This window comes from Cucurbita pepo, chromosome LG14, assembly GCF_002806865.2.
Source record: "Cucurbita pepo subsp. pepo cultivar mu-cu-16 chromosome LG14, ASM280686v2, whole genome shotgun sequence".
In the NCBI taxonomy this organism is placed as follows: domain Eukaryota; kingdom Viridiplantae; phylum Streptophyta; class Magnoliopsida; order Cucurbitales; family Cucurbitaceae; genus Cucurbita; species Cucurbita pepo.
In genome coordinates this window covers 6,334,916-6,350,853 of record NC_036651.1, presented here as the reverse complement: position 1 = coordinate 6,350,853, position 15,938 = coordinate 6,334,916, and positions in this window count along the sequence as shown.

Sequence of the window (15,938 nt, the reverse complement as noted above, 5' to 3'; positions counted from 1 at the left end):
AAAAAAAAAAAAAAAAAAACCTTGAGAAAAACCTCTCACAAACACTCTCTTCATATATACAAAATTCCTTCCAAGTTTAGTCACTCACCGGATTCCACAATCCCGTTTTAAGGCCGGAGGATAGTGGAGAAGACACTATTGGTGGTTCGAAACCGGTCTGTGAGGAAAAAGAAGTTTGAACTACAAAAGGTTAGTATTCAAACTCATTAAGTTTTAATACTTATGAACATGCTAGTTATTTACTATAATTGATGTTCTAAAAGTGCCTAAGATCCAAATTGCTTCCGCATGTGTTATATTAACACCATCATACACTTCCTCATTTAGATTACCATGGACAAAGGCATTTTGAACATCCAACTGATGAGTGAACCATTTTTTAGCAGCGGCAATAGTGAGTAAGCAACAAAGTGTAGTAAGTTTCGCTGTAGGAGAAAATGTCTCTTTGTAATCAACACCTTCAACCTGAGTGTATCCCTTTGCTACCTGTCAAGCTTTTTTTTACCGTTCAACAGAACCTTCAGAGTTGTGTTTAATCTTGTACACCCAACGACAGCCAATAGCTTTATGGCCAGGTGGTAGAGGAACAAGAGACCAAGTATGATTACGTTCCAAAGCTGCAATTTCATCCTTTATAGCCTGCTACCATAATGGGTTGCCAACTACCTCATCATAGATTTTAGGTTCTGTCTGGGCTGTAATAAGAGCTAGAAAAGCACGTTGAGTAGGAGAAAGACGAGAGAATGAAAGGTAACGATGAAGGGGATATCTGGTACCAGTGTTGGGACTTGAGCTAGAGGTTAAATGATTGGCTCCAAGAGACATCTCATAATCATTATAACAAGCTGGAGGTTGTTTGGTACAAGTAGAACGTCGTAGTGGAACTGATGTATCAGGTGGGATAAGATTAGATTTAGTGGGTGAATCTGGTGAATTTGAAACTAATGAACTTGGAGAAGGAATAGATGGCAGAGGAGACGACGAAGGAATAGAACGAATAGAAGGGGGAGGACTATTAGAATGGATGTTTGAGTAGGATGAATCATGAAGTGATAAAATGGGAGTTGAAGGAGCTAATGTCAAAGTTTGTGAAGCTGATGAAATTAGAAAATCATCTTCACAAAACTTAACATCACGAATGATAAAGAATTTTTTAGATTGCATGTCATACAACTTGTAATCTTTGTGACCACAAGGATATCCTATGAAAACACAAGGAATTGCCCGAGGTTCAAATTTTCGCTTAGGATGTACTACTTGCATAACACTTACAACCAAAAACTTTAAGATGGTGAAATGTTGGTGGTCGTTTGTAGAGTGCTTCAAAGGGTGTCTTGTTAGATAACAATGGTGATGGTGTTCTATTTATAAGATAAACAGTAGTTAAAATGCATTCTCCCCAAAAATTAAGTGAAACCTGTGACTAAAAAAGAAGAGACCTAGCTACATTTAGGATATGACTATGCTTGCATTCTACGACTCCATTTTGTTGTGAAGTATAGACACAAGTGCGCTAAATTCAATGCCATAAGAAATAAAAAATGGTTGCAAAGATAGAAACTTAGTCTCATTGTCTGATCTAACTATCTTGATAGTAGTATAAAATTGAGTTTGAACGAATTTAACAAAGTTTACTAACAAATGATGTACTTCTGATTTGTGTTGCATAAGAAAAATCCAAGTACGTCGAGTAAAGTCATCAACAACAGTGAGAAAAAAACGCAAACCATAATGTATTGGAATTTTATGTGGTCCCCAAACATCACAATGTAACAGATCAAAGGTAGAATGAGTTGTTATTGAACTTCTTGGGAAAGACAACCTAGTTTGTTTTGCTAATGGGCAAATACTACAGTTATGAGAAAGACTAGCATTATTAATATGCAATTGATCAGCTAGAAATTTAAAATGAGAAAAAGAAGGATGACCTAGGCGTAAATGCCAAAAATCATATGATTGAAATACTTGATTTACTGAAGATTTGATTGGAGATGAAGAAATATGATAGAGACCTCCGAATTGTTTACTCGAGCCAATCATCTTTCCCGTAGCCAAGTCATGAATAACACAAGAATCAGGATAGAAGGTGACATAACATTTCAAGTCATTTGTAAGTTGTTAATGGACATTAGGTTTAAATTGAATGAAGGCACACATAAAACATTCTTTAATTTAAGGTCAGGATTAAAGAAAACATTGCTCATATGTGACACATGTGTTGTCTCTCCATTAGGCAATTTTATCGTAGATATGGTGGTAGCCTTTGGTTCAGTCATAACAGAAGTTTTGGATACTATATAATCGTAGCTCCACTATCGAGAATCCATGGATTAGAACTTGTAGAGTTAATAAATAATGCAGATACTGGAAACAAGCCTGCAACATTGATGTTATTTTCAAAATTACCAAAAGGACGATGATTGAGTGCAGATAAGGCTTGTATAATCTGTTATAATTGCTCATAAGAAAAATTTGAGATGGAATTAGGTGACTATTCTTCTGTATTCAACTGAGAAATATCGGCAATATTTGCAAATGATCAATATCCTCGATTGTTGCGTTGATTGATTTGTACTGCCCTTCTAGAATTATTTTTCTGTTGACATCGATCTTTTGTATGTCCCCTTTTATCACAAAATTTACAGTGAAACCTAAGAATTCGACACTCACCAATTTTAAATATGTTGTTTTCTTCTGCACTGCTGATGCAATCGAGAAATTCTTAGTAGGTTCAGAAGTTACTTGACGCTTCATCTCTTCTTATACGAGTAATGAATAGACTTGCCTCACATTAGGTAATGGGGTTATCATCAATATGTTAGATCTCACCGTTGTATAAGACTCATTGAGCCCCATGAGTAGTTGCATCAACTTGTCTTCTTCGCGTTGATCAACATGTATTTGACGTTTATTACAAGTAAATGAAATATAATGTTTATGGGGCTCAATATTATATTTCAGGTAAGGACGTTGATTACATGAAATATTATTCTTTATGGGGCTCAATATAATATTATTGAGATATAATAGTTACAATATATATTATTTATGGAATATATCTTAGATATTATATTTTAATATATAGTATATTTTATTTTATTCACAATATTTAATTAGTTTATATTTTCATTATTGGTCGATATTAGTTGTTAGCTTGTATTCTATTTAAAGCTTATGAATATCAATGAGAACACACACCTTCGATTCCAATTCTATTTTTCATTCTTAACATGGTATTAGAGCACCGATCTTGGTATTCTTAAATATCAAAATTTTCTCTATGGCGAAATCAGTCAAATTTAGCTTCAAAATTTCAGATGTTGATTTAACACATCCTTATTATATTCATCACTCTGATCAGTTAGGATATTCACTTGTTCCAATCAAATTAAATGAAACAAATTACTAATGAGTAAATTAGTTATGCATGCTCTTATTGCCAAAAAGAAAATTGGTTTCATGGATGGCACAATTGAAGAACCGTCTCTGCAAATTCGACCGAATTTGAACTCTGGAACCAATGCAACAGTATGATAATATCTTGGTTAACTCATTCTCTTGAAGCAGATATCGCTGAGGGTATTATTCGCGCCAAGACAGCTCATCAAGTGTGGATTAATCTTCACGATTAATTCTCACAAAAGAATGCTCCAGCAATTTTTCAGATACAAAAGTTGATAGCAATGATGTACACAACGAACCGTGACACTGTCAGCATATTTCACCAAGCTCAAAACATTCTGAGATTAATTAGAAGTGTACCGCACACTTTCGATTTCTATTCTATTTCTATTTCTAGTTCTTAACAATACGAAAAATCACAATATAAATTTTGAGTAAATTTTGTGTTCTACATTAACCATGAAAAGCTATCAAAGCCTATTGAGGTGTGTTCAATCAATAAAGTCTCCGTGAAAAGAGAGTGATGAGATTGTTTGACCTTGTTTATGGGGAGACCTTTTGTAGAATAATTTTCTTTCTAAAATGTTTTTATTTGGCAAAATTTTCATATAAACATTGGAGAGTTCATATGACTGAGGACCTAACGAACTACTCAACCCAAACCATATAAATTGGGTTTCGTTAAGTTCTTTTTCGGTTTTGGTTGGGTTAAATTTTTAGAAACTCAAAAATTCAAGTCGATATGATTACGAGGATATGGTGATGATAGATTGATAGAACGATATGGTTAGGGTACGTTCTTGCAACGGTATGACTAGGAAATGTTCAAGAAACGTTATGGTTAGGATGTGTTACTGTAACGGTAAGACTAGGATACGTTCATGCAACGATATGATTTCGGATATGTTAGGCAACGATATGGTTAGGATGTGTTACTGTAACGGTAAAACTAGGATACGTTCATGCAACGATATGATTTCGAATATGTTAGGCAACGATATGACTAAGGTATGTTAGGAAACGATATGGCTAGGACATGCATATGGAAACGATATGACTACGAAGTGTTTACAATATGATATAATTATGATACGACATGTGAACGAAGGATATATATATATATATATATATATATATATATATATATATATATATATATGTTGTGATATGATATGAAAATGATATGAAATATGTTATAATACGAGATATGTGATAAATTGACATGTTTATGATATGATAGATTGTGATGCGAAATGTTATTTTATGATATGTATATGGCGAAAGTTTTTATGTCTGGAAGCATGGAATATTATGATTTGACATATGTATGTAATCTAAATGATATGATATGATTGACATGCAAAACAATAAACTAGCATAAAATACAACCCCGACGTTTGCATGAAAGATATGATAAATGATATGAAAAACGATATGATATGTACGAAACGTCAACGAGATTGTATTAAAAGATAATGCAAAATGGAAAAATATTGGGACCTCATGCATTAATGTGTGCTCATGCATTAGGGGATACTAGAACTCGTAATTGAATTTTTACAATATTGACTATATTATAGTTGGCTGTGTTATTGTTGACTTAAAACTATATTTATTATATAATGCAGAATATGTTATGTTTTAACTTGCATGGAATGTGAATGTAAATTGATGTATTGATGTATTGATGTATTGATGATGTTTTAATTTAGTAAGCTTGGTACTATGGATGGAGAGTTATAGTTTTAGTAAGCTACTAAATGTTAGTGTATGCGCGAAAATGATTTTGCTAAGAAATGTCATATGTTTCAGTTAGATGTCTCAAACATAGATAAATTATGCAGTATTATGACCATAGAGATGGAAAGGAATGTACTACCGTATACTGATAAGTAATTAATTTCAAATGAAATGAAAATGACCCAGGAAGCTTGATACATGGAAATATCTTATAGTATGCGAGAGGTAGAAAACTTTCACCTCGATTAGAATTTAAAAATTTAAAAAATACAGCTATTGATCTAGTTGATGGAACCATCGAAAAAAAAGTGAGGATTTTTGGATTAAGATTGAGTAAGTTGGCCAACCTTAGTGTCCACATGAACATTGATTTCAATGAAGCGCTTGAGTCACAAATCTACTAAATGAATTATGTTTCTCATGAAATTTTAGTAGAAGGCTCAATATGACATTATATTGTTATGTATGAAATTTGGTGACCATTAGGTTGATAACGAGCTAAACCAAGTGTAGGTGTAAAATGACTAAAATGCCCCTATAATTATGTACCATTGGCTTATGACCAAAGTGACCTCTAAATGACATGAAATTTGACGAGTTGCCTTATGTCATGGTGTAAAGGGATTACACAAAGTTACAAGTTCATTGGAATACGTTGAAAAATTAAATCAAGATTGTGGGTGGTAAATGACCAAAAGACCCTTATGAAAATTGATTGTTCATGTGTCAAAAAGAATGAGTGTATGTCAATCACACCCAACTTAGTCTTTAAAAAAATCAAATTGATGTCTTCCCAAAGCTTTAGTGAAAATATCTGTCAATTGCATTTTAGTCGAAACATAACACGGTTTGATGATTCCAGCTTGTCATTTTTCTCAAACTATATGACAATCTATTTCAATGTGTTTCGTACGTTCGTGAAAAATTGGATTGGCTACTATGTGTAATGCTGTTTGATTATCACAGTACAATATTGCTGATTCGGACAGTGGAATTTTCAAGTCTTGGAGAATGTATCTTAACCAAGTTAACTCTAAACAAGTATTTGTCATAGCTCGATACTCGGCTTCTGCTGATGATCTGGACACATTGGTTTGTTTTTTAGACTTCCAAGAAATAATTGAATTTCCAAGGAAAATGCAGAACCCAGAAATAGACCGTCTGGAAGTTCGACAACCACCCGAATCGCAATATGCTTGTAATCTTAAGTTATTTTCATATGGTAGTAGAAGTCTTGACTAGGAGTACATTTAATGAATCTTAGAACTTACAGAGTTGTCTCCCAATGTGGTTTTCTTGGTTCATGCATAAATTGACTAAGCATACGAACTGAATACACTATGTCAGGCCTAGTAACGGTTAAATATATTAATCTGCCAGCCAAGCATCTGTATTTACTTCGATCATTCAAGTTTTCTCCTCCAGTTAAAGAAAGTTTCAGCTTTTGCTCCATACGAAATTTTTCTAGGCGTGTTCCTGTAAGACCTGTGTCTTGAAGAATGTCTAGAGCATACTTTCTTTAAGACATAAAGATTCTTTTTCTAGACCTAGAAAATTCAATACCGAAGAAATATTTCAAATTCCCTAAATCTTTGATAAGGAATTTCTCGAGTAAACTAGTCTTGAGATGTTGAATTTCTTTAAGATCATTGTCTGTCAACAAAATATCATCAACATAGATAAGAGCTGCAGTGAAAAAAGTACCTTTACTCTTAGTAAAAAAAGAGTAATCTGCTTTGGACTGAGTGTAATCTGCATTTTGTATAGTGGTAGAGAATATGGAAAACCAATTGCAAGAAGCCTGTTTTAAACCATAAAGATATTTATGAAGCTGCCATATTGTAATCTCCCCCTATCGGCGAATACCCGGTGGTAAAGACATATAGACTTCCTCGTTTAGATTACCATGGAGAAAGACATTTTGAACATCCAACTGATGAGTGAACATTTTTTAGTAGCGGCAATAGTGAGTAAGCAACAAAGTGTAGTAAGTTTCGCTGTAGGGGAAAATGTCTCTTTGTAATCAACACCTTCAACCTAAGTGTATCACTTTGCTACGAGTCGAGCTTTATAACGCTCAACAGAACCATCATAGTTGTGTTTAATCTTGTACACCCAACGACAGCCAATAGCTTTATGGCCAGGTGGTAGAGGAACGAGAGACTAAGTATGATTACGTTCCAAAGCTGCAATTTCATCCTTCATAACCTGTTGCCATAATGGGTTGCCAACTACCTCATCATAGATTTTAGGTTTTGTCTGGGCTGTAATAAGAGCTAGAAAAGCACGTTGAGCAGGAGAAAAACGAGAGAATGAAAGGTAACGATGAAGGGGATACCTGGTACCAGTGTTGGGACTTGAGCTAGAGGTTAAATGATTGGCTCTAGAAAACATCTCATAATAATTATAACAAGTTGGAGGTTGTTTGATACGAGTAGAACGTCGGAGTGGGACTGATGTATTAGGTGGGATAAGATTAAATTTAGTGGGTGAATCTGGTGAATTTGGAACTGATGAATTTGGAGAAGGAATAGAAGGCGGAGGAGACGACAAAGGAATAGAAAGAATAGAAGGGGTAGAACTATTAGAATGGATGTTTGAGTAGGATGGATCATGAAGTGGTAAAATGAGAGTTGAAGGAGCTAATGTCAAAGTTTGTGAAGCTGATGAAATTAGAAAATCATCTTCACAAAATTTAACATCACGAATGATAAAGAATTTTTTAGATTGCATGTCATACAACTTGTAATCTTTGTGACCACAAGGATGTCCTATGAAAACGCAAGGAATTACCCGAGGTTCAAATTTTTTCTTAGGATGTACTACAGTTGCATAACACTTACAACCAAAAACTTTAAGATGGAGAAATGTAGGTGGTCGTTTGTAGAGTGCTTCAAAGGGTGTCTTGTTAGATAACAATGGGGATGGTGTTTTATTTATAAGAGAAAAATGTATTCTCCCCAAAAATTAAGTGGAACCTGTGACTGAAAAAGAAGAGACCTAGTTACCTTTAAGATATACGATGCTTGCGTTCTACAACGCCATTTTGTTGTGGAGTATAGACACAAGAGCGCTAAAATTCAATGCCACAAGAAGTAAAAAATGGTTGCAAAGATAGGAACTTAGTCCCATTGTCTGATCTAACTATCTTGATAGTAGTATGAAATTGAGTTTGAACGAATTTAACAAAATTTACTAACAAATGATGTACTTCTGATTTGTGTTGCATAAGAAAAACCCAAGTACGTCGAGTAAAATCATCAACAACAATGAGAAAAAAAACGTAAACCAAAATGGGTTGAAATTTTATGTGGTCCCCAAACATCACAATGTAACAGATCAAATGCAGAATGGGTTGTTATTGAACTTCTTGGGAAAGACAACCTAGTTTGTTTTGCTAATGGGCAAATACTACCGTTATGAGAAAGACTAGCATTATTAATATGCAATTGATCAGCTAGAAATTTAAAATGAGAAGAAGAAGGATGACCTAGGCGTAAATGCCACAAATCAGATGACTGAGATACTTGATTTGCTGAAGATTTGATTGGAGATGAAGAAATATGATAGACCCTCCGAATTATTTACCCGAGCCAATCATCTTCCCCGTAGCCAAGTCATGCATAACACAAGAATCAGGATAGAAAGTGACATAACATTTCAAGTCATGGGTAAGTTTGCTGATGGACATTAAGTTTAAATTGAATAAAGGCACACATAAAACATTCTTTAATTTAAGGTTAGGATTAAAGGAAGCATTGCTAGTATGTGACACGTGCTGTCTCTCCATTAGGCAAATTTATCGTAGATATGGTAGTAGCCTTTGGTTCAGTCATAAAAGAAGCTTTGGATACTATATGATCCGTAGCTCCACTATCGAGAATCCATGGATTAGAAATTGTAGAGTTAATAAATAATGCAGATACTCGAAACAAACCTGCAACATTGATGTTATTATCAAAATTACCAAAAGGACGATGATTGAGTGTAGATAAGGCTTGTACAATCTGTTGTAATTGCTCATAAGAAAAATTTGAGATGAATTAGGTGACTTTCTTGTGTATTCAACTGAGAAATATCGGCAATATTTGCAAATGATCAATATCCTCGATTGTTGCGTTGATTGATTTGTACTGCCCTTCTAGAATTATTTTTCTGTTGACATCAATCTTCTCTATGTCCCCTTCTATCACAAAATTTACAGCGAAATCTAAGGATTCGACACTCATCAATTGTATGACCACTTTTATTGCAGTGTTCACATGATTTATCCTTGGCGAATTTTGAATATGTTGTTTTCTTCTGCACTACTGATGCCATCAAGAAATTCTTAGTAGGTTCAGAAGTTACTTGACGCTTCATCTCTTCTTGTACGAGTAATGAATAGACTTGCCTCACATTAGGTAATGGGGTCATCATCAATATGTTAGATCTCATCGTTGTATAAGACTCATTGAGCCCCATGAGTAGTTGCATCAACTTGTCTTCTTCGCGTTGATCAACATGTATTTGACGTTGATTACAGGTAAATGAAATATAATATTTATGGTGCTCAATATTATATTTCATGTAATGACGTTGATTACATGAAATATTCTCCTTTATGGGGCTCAATGAGATATTATTGAGATATAATATTTGGAGTATGTATTATTTATGGAATATATCTTAGATATTATATCTTAATATATAGTATATTTTATTTTATTCTTAATATTTAATTAGTTTATATTTTCATTATTGGTAGGTATTAGTTGCTAGCTTGTATCCTATTTAAAGCTTGTGAATATCAATTAGAATACACACATTCGATTCCAATTCTATTTTTCATTCTTAACACGATATTAAAGCACCGATCTTGGTATTCTTAAATATCAAAATTTTCTCAATGGCGGAATCAACCAAATCCATCTTCAAAATTTCAGATGTTGATTTAACACGTCCTTATTATATTCATCACTCTAATAAGTCAGGATATTCACTTGTTCCAATCAAATTAAATGGAACAAAGTACCAATCCTGGAGTAAATCAGTTATGCATGCTCTTATTGCCAAAAAGAAAATTGACTTCATTAATGGCACAATTGAAGAACCGTCTCAAGATGCAAATTCGACCGAATTTGAACTCTAGAACCAGTGCAACAATATGATAATATCTTGGTTAACTCATTCAGTTGAAGAATTTGAACTCTGGAACCAGTGCAACAATATGATAATATCTTGGTTGACTCATTCAGTTGAAGCATATATCGCTGAAGGGATTATTCACGCCAAGACAGCTCATCATGTGTGGATTAATCTTCACGATCAATTCTCACAAAAGAATGCTCCAGCAATTTTTCAGATACAAAAGTTGATAGCAATGATGTACACAGCGAACCATGACACTCAGCATATTTCACCAAGCTCAAAACACTTTGGGATGAATTAGAAGTGTACTGCACATCTTCGATTTCAATTCTATTTCTATTTCTCATTCTTAACATCATGAAAAGTCACAATATAAGTTTTGAGTAAATTTTGTGTTCTACATTAACCGTGAAAAGCTGTCAAAGCCGATTGAGGTGTGTTCAATCAATAAAGTCTTCGTGAAAAGAGAATGATGAGAGTGTTTGACCTTGTTTATGGGAGAGACCTTTTGTAGAATATTTTTCTTTCTAAAATGTTTTTATTTGGCAAAATTTCATATAAATATTGGAGAGTTCATATGACTCTGGACCTAACGAACTACTCAACCTAAACCATATAAATGGATTTCGTTAAGTTCTTTTTCGATTTTGGTTGGGTTAAATTTTTAGAAACTCAAAAATTCAAGTCGATATGATTACGAGGATATGGTGATGATAGATTGATAGAACGATATGGTTAGGGTACGTTCTTGCAACGGTATGACTAGGAGACGTTCAAGAGACGATATGGTTAGGATGTGTTACTATAACGATAAGACTAGGATACGTTCATGCAACGATATGATTTCGGATATGTTACGAAACGATATGACTAAGGTATCTTTGGAAACGATATGACTAGGACATGCATATGGAAACGATATGACTATGAAGTGTTTACGAAATGATATAATTATGATACGACTTGTGAACGAAGGATATATATATATATATAGATATGTTGTGATATGATATGAAATATGTTATAATACGAGATATGTGATAAATTGGCATGTTTATTATATGATATGATATATTGTGATGCGAAATGTTATTGTATGATATGTATATGACGAAAGTTGTTATGTCTGGAAGCATGGAATATTATGATTTGACATATTTATGTAATATAAATGATATGATATGATATGATATGATTGACATGCAAATCAATGAACTAGCATAAAATACAACTCCGACGTATGCATGAAAGATATGATAAATGATATGAAAAACGATATGAAAAACGATATGATATGTACGAAACGCCAACGAGATTGTATTAAAAGATAATGCAAAATGGAAAAATATTGGGACCTCATGCATTAATGTGTGCTCATGCATTAGGGGATACCCCTATTCCTTCACGATGGTATGGACGCGTACACTACTAGGCAGCAGAATGATCATTATGTTTTACATAATGCTGCCTTGACGACTACTACTTCTAACGGGTGTCTGGTACAAAGAGCTACCAGAGCATGCTCGCTCGACAAGGAAAGGGACCCAACAGTGTGCAAACCGACTGATGGGTCCACCCTCGCACGTGTGGGTCGTGTGTAGAGTATATAGTACACATCCAAACTGCCCGTTAGAAGAGTACCATAGGAAAATAGACTATTATGATAGGTCCCATCATTGCATTCACAAGTTCCTACATTTAACTCCAATAGTGAAGTCACTTATTGAGTATTTCTTCAAATATTCAAGCCACGTGTTACTTCTATTTCAAGTTAAGGTAAGGCATTCCTGTACGGTTGACGACGACATTACAACTCGAGACCATGACACATGCATAGGGTAGTCGCATTTATTTTCTTAGATTAAAGCTAGAATATGATGTTTTTAATTTAAACATTTATTTATTTTATTTAGTTTTGTTGTGTCGTTTTAAAGGTGTTTTAAAAACATGTAAGTCCATTGCTGGGTTGTAAGATTAAGATTATTTTTCATAAAAGTTTAAATGAATTATTTTCGCATTCAATATTCATGATATGTATATAGTGGCAACCGTAAATTAAGTAGAAAATTTTGTCATTATAGATGGTATCAAAGCTCTAGGTTACAGATCTTGTAGACTAGCCTACGATCTAGGCTTGGCGTGTTTCATGGTCTCATCATCAATCTCCCATCTCTGTTAGGTATGTCTTACGTAAGATAAGAAAATGAAATGTCGTTGATTGCGTATGTTGTTACTGCTTGGTCATTATAAACTATGTCATAATTGAATTTTTACAATATTGACTATATTATAGTTGACTGTGTTATTGCTGACTTAAAACTATATTTATTATATAATTCAGAATATGTTATGTTTTACCTTGCATGGAATGTGAATGTAAATTGATATATATAGATGATGTTTAGATTTAGTAAGCTTGGTACTATGGATGGAGAGCTATAGTTTTAGTAAGCTACTAAATGTTAGTGCAGGCGCGAAAATGATTTTGCTAAGAAATGTCATATGTTTCAGTTAGATGTCTCAAACATAGATAAATTTGGCAGTATTATGACCCTAGAGATGGAAAGGAATGTACTATCGTATACTGATAAGTAAGTAATTTCAAATGAAATGAAAATGACCCAAGAATCTTGATAAACGGCAATACCTTATAGTATGTTATAGATATTAAAGGTGGTAGTGTCCAAAGAATATTTTGTCACTATGAAGTATGTAAATATGAAATTAAAGTATAGTATGAAAAGAAAAAAGAAAAAGTGATTTGGACTTACCACTGGGAGAAAAATTGAGTTAAGACCATAAAAGTAAAAAATGATGTATACTTAAATTGATTAGTGAATGACATAAGAGCCTTTAATGAAAGTTGAGCTTTGGAAGTTGTGAGAGGTAGAAAACTTTCACCTTGATACGAATTCAAAAATTTTTAAAATACAACTGCAAGTATGAAGGTTATGAGGTGATTTAAAAGTATCGAGCCACTGGTTGGATGAGGCATTACGATCATGGTCAAAATTTTAAAGGTATATGGAGAGGGACTACAATATGAGATTGTCAAGATACCTTAAATGTAAGATACTATGATTGTTAAGCTCATTCTTGGTATTACAAAAGAGTTGGGAAAAAAAGTGGTTGTGGTGCCTTTCGGTTATGGTTATAGGGCAATTGTTAAAATGAGACTTTGAGGATATATGGGCAAACAGGTCAATTATTGAACCTTTAGCAAAGTTTAGAGAATGTGACTCGTAGAACAATGTTATGCAGGAAAGTAGTAAAGCTATTGATCTAGTTGATGGAACCATCGATAAAAAAAGTGAGGATTTTGGGATTAAGATTGTGTAAGTTGGCCAACCTTAGTGTCCACATGAACATTGATTTTAATGAAGCGCTTGAGTCACAAATCTACTAAATGAATTATGTTTCTCATGAAATTTTAGGAGAAGGCTCAATATGACATTATAATGTTATGTATGAAATTTGGTGAACATTAGGTTATGATAACGGGCTAAACCAAGTGTAGGTGTAAAATGACTAAAATGCCCCTACAATTATGTACCACTAGTTTATGACCAAAGTGACCTCTAAATGATATGAAATTTGACGAGTTGTCTTATGTCATGGTGTAAAGGATAAGTATACGAACCCAATAGGTGGGTCCATGTGCACGTGCGTGGGCCATGTGTGGGAAAGTACCACACATCCAACCCTGCCCGAAATTGAAAGAGTCCAAGGTCATGTTATAGTTTTAAAGAATAGATCCCATCATTACATGTGTGTGATTACATTACTAACCCCAGTAGTGAGATGACTTAATGAGTATTGCTAAAATACTCAAGCCTCGTATACTAAAATATTCAAGTCACACCCTTATTTTTCAGGTAAAGGCAAAGCATCGGTATATGAACGACGATGAATGTTGGAATGCCCATGGAAGCCACATGCTACCCTTATTTTTGAGATAAACGTAAAACATCTCTACACGGATGACAATGAAGGCTGGAATGGCCATGTTAGTCGAAATATGATGGTAATATGCATTGATTTTCATTTAGGAGTTGATAGGTAACTTTCATTTTTCGTATTCAAATATTATGTCATTTTTATTTTATTGTTTTAAATTAAATGTGCTAGTCCATGACTTCGTTTAAAAATGTGTTACAAATTCTTTTATGCCCCATGAGATTGATTATAGCCATTATGTAATACCCGAATTTTTAGATAAATAAATAAATAAATAAAAATAACAACACAGGGGCAAAAGGGTCATTTTGCCCTACTCTTATCCTAGGGGTCTAGTTGTTTGGGCTACAAGAAGAGAGAGAAAAGAAAAGAAAAAGAGAGAGAGAATGGAGAGAGGAGAAGAAGTTAGGGTTTGGGAGAGAGGAAGAACAGAGATGACAAATCGCCATGGGAGATCGAATCCAAAGCAAGAAACTTCGAAGCAATACTTCTCTCAGTGCTGGAAAACGAGTTCGAGTGGTGGAATCCACTCATTCTGGCAAGAAAATCCGAGAACGGACAAAGTAAGGTTCTGAACTTCTTGTTTCGATTTTATCTAGATGTGAGGAGTTTCATGAGCATTAGATCTGGAGTTTTTGAGGTATGTGACTAAAATAAGATTCTCACAAGTTTCTTGAAGTTCTTGGACGAGAATCGGACGAAAATCAGAGTTTAGTCTGACTTCGGGTAGAGCGATCGAAAATAGAAAATGTGAGTTTTTCTGTATATTTGGACGGCCTTAATTCATCCGGTGTTCAAGAAAAAAATAAAGGAAAAATATATTGTAGAGGTAGAATATGAGATCTACAATTCGCATGTAGGAACTTTGTTGATATGGATTACGGATTGAAAGATAAGAAAATCGGAAGAAAATAGATCGAAACGGGAAAGAGACCTGGAAAATGAAGGCAGGAGAGAGGGTGGAGGCCGCCACACGTCGGTCGGCGTGCGGAGGAGAGCGGCAGAATTGGTGATCGACATGTGTCGATCACCGGCTGGTGAGGCGCGTCCTCACCCGGCAGCGGGCACTCGTCAAGCGCGCGGACCCAGGCGGCACGACCCACGCCGCACGCGAGGCGCCCGACCCGGCGCCTCTAACCCGTGCCTATGCGGGGAAGAAGCGCGTAGGGCACGCGCGCGTAGTGACCTTCCAGGGCGCGTGCATCGCGCATGGGCGCACGTGAGGCACCATTTTTCTTCCCGTTCGGTCTCTGTTTGCTTGTTTTCCGACCCAATTTTGATGCTGACCCTATTATTATGTGAATTAGGACCTGTGAAGAAAATTCCAGAATTGTTGGAATCCATTCCGTCAAGAAAACTCGAACTCGGGAAGGCACGCGTCGACCAAGTAAGTAGCCATTTGGATTTCCATGAGCAGTACTTGTAGGAACCACTAGAAACAAGCTTGCATGCTACCACCTATGAAATTAGCTAGCCCGACTTAGCGTGTTATTATAGAAACTGCGAATATAAGATGATTATGGAAAGCTAGATACAAAATGTGTATTAAATCTGTTTTGGTTGAGACTCTGATAATGTATGTATGCATGAGGAGGTTGGGAAACTTGTGAAATCTGCGCTCCGGGTAAAGATGGACGTTATCTTCCCGTTGAGCATGTTTGATAATTTTGCATGAACTGCTGCGTGTAAACTCTATTGTATGATGATTG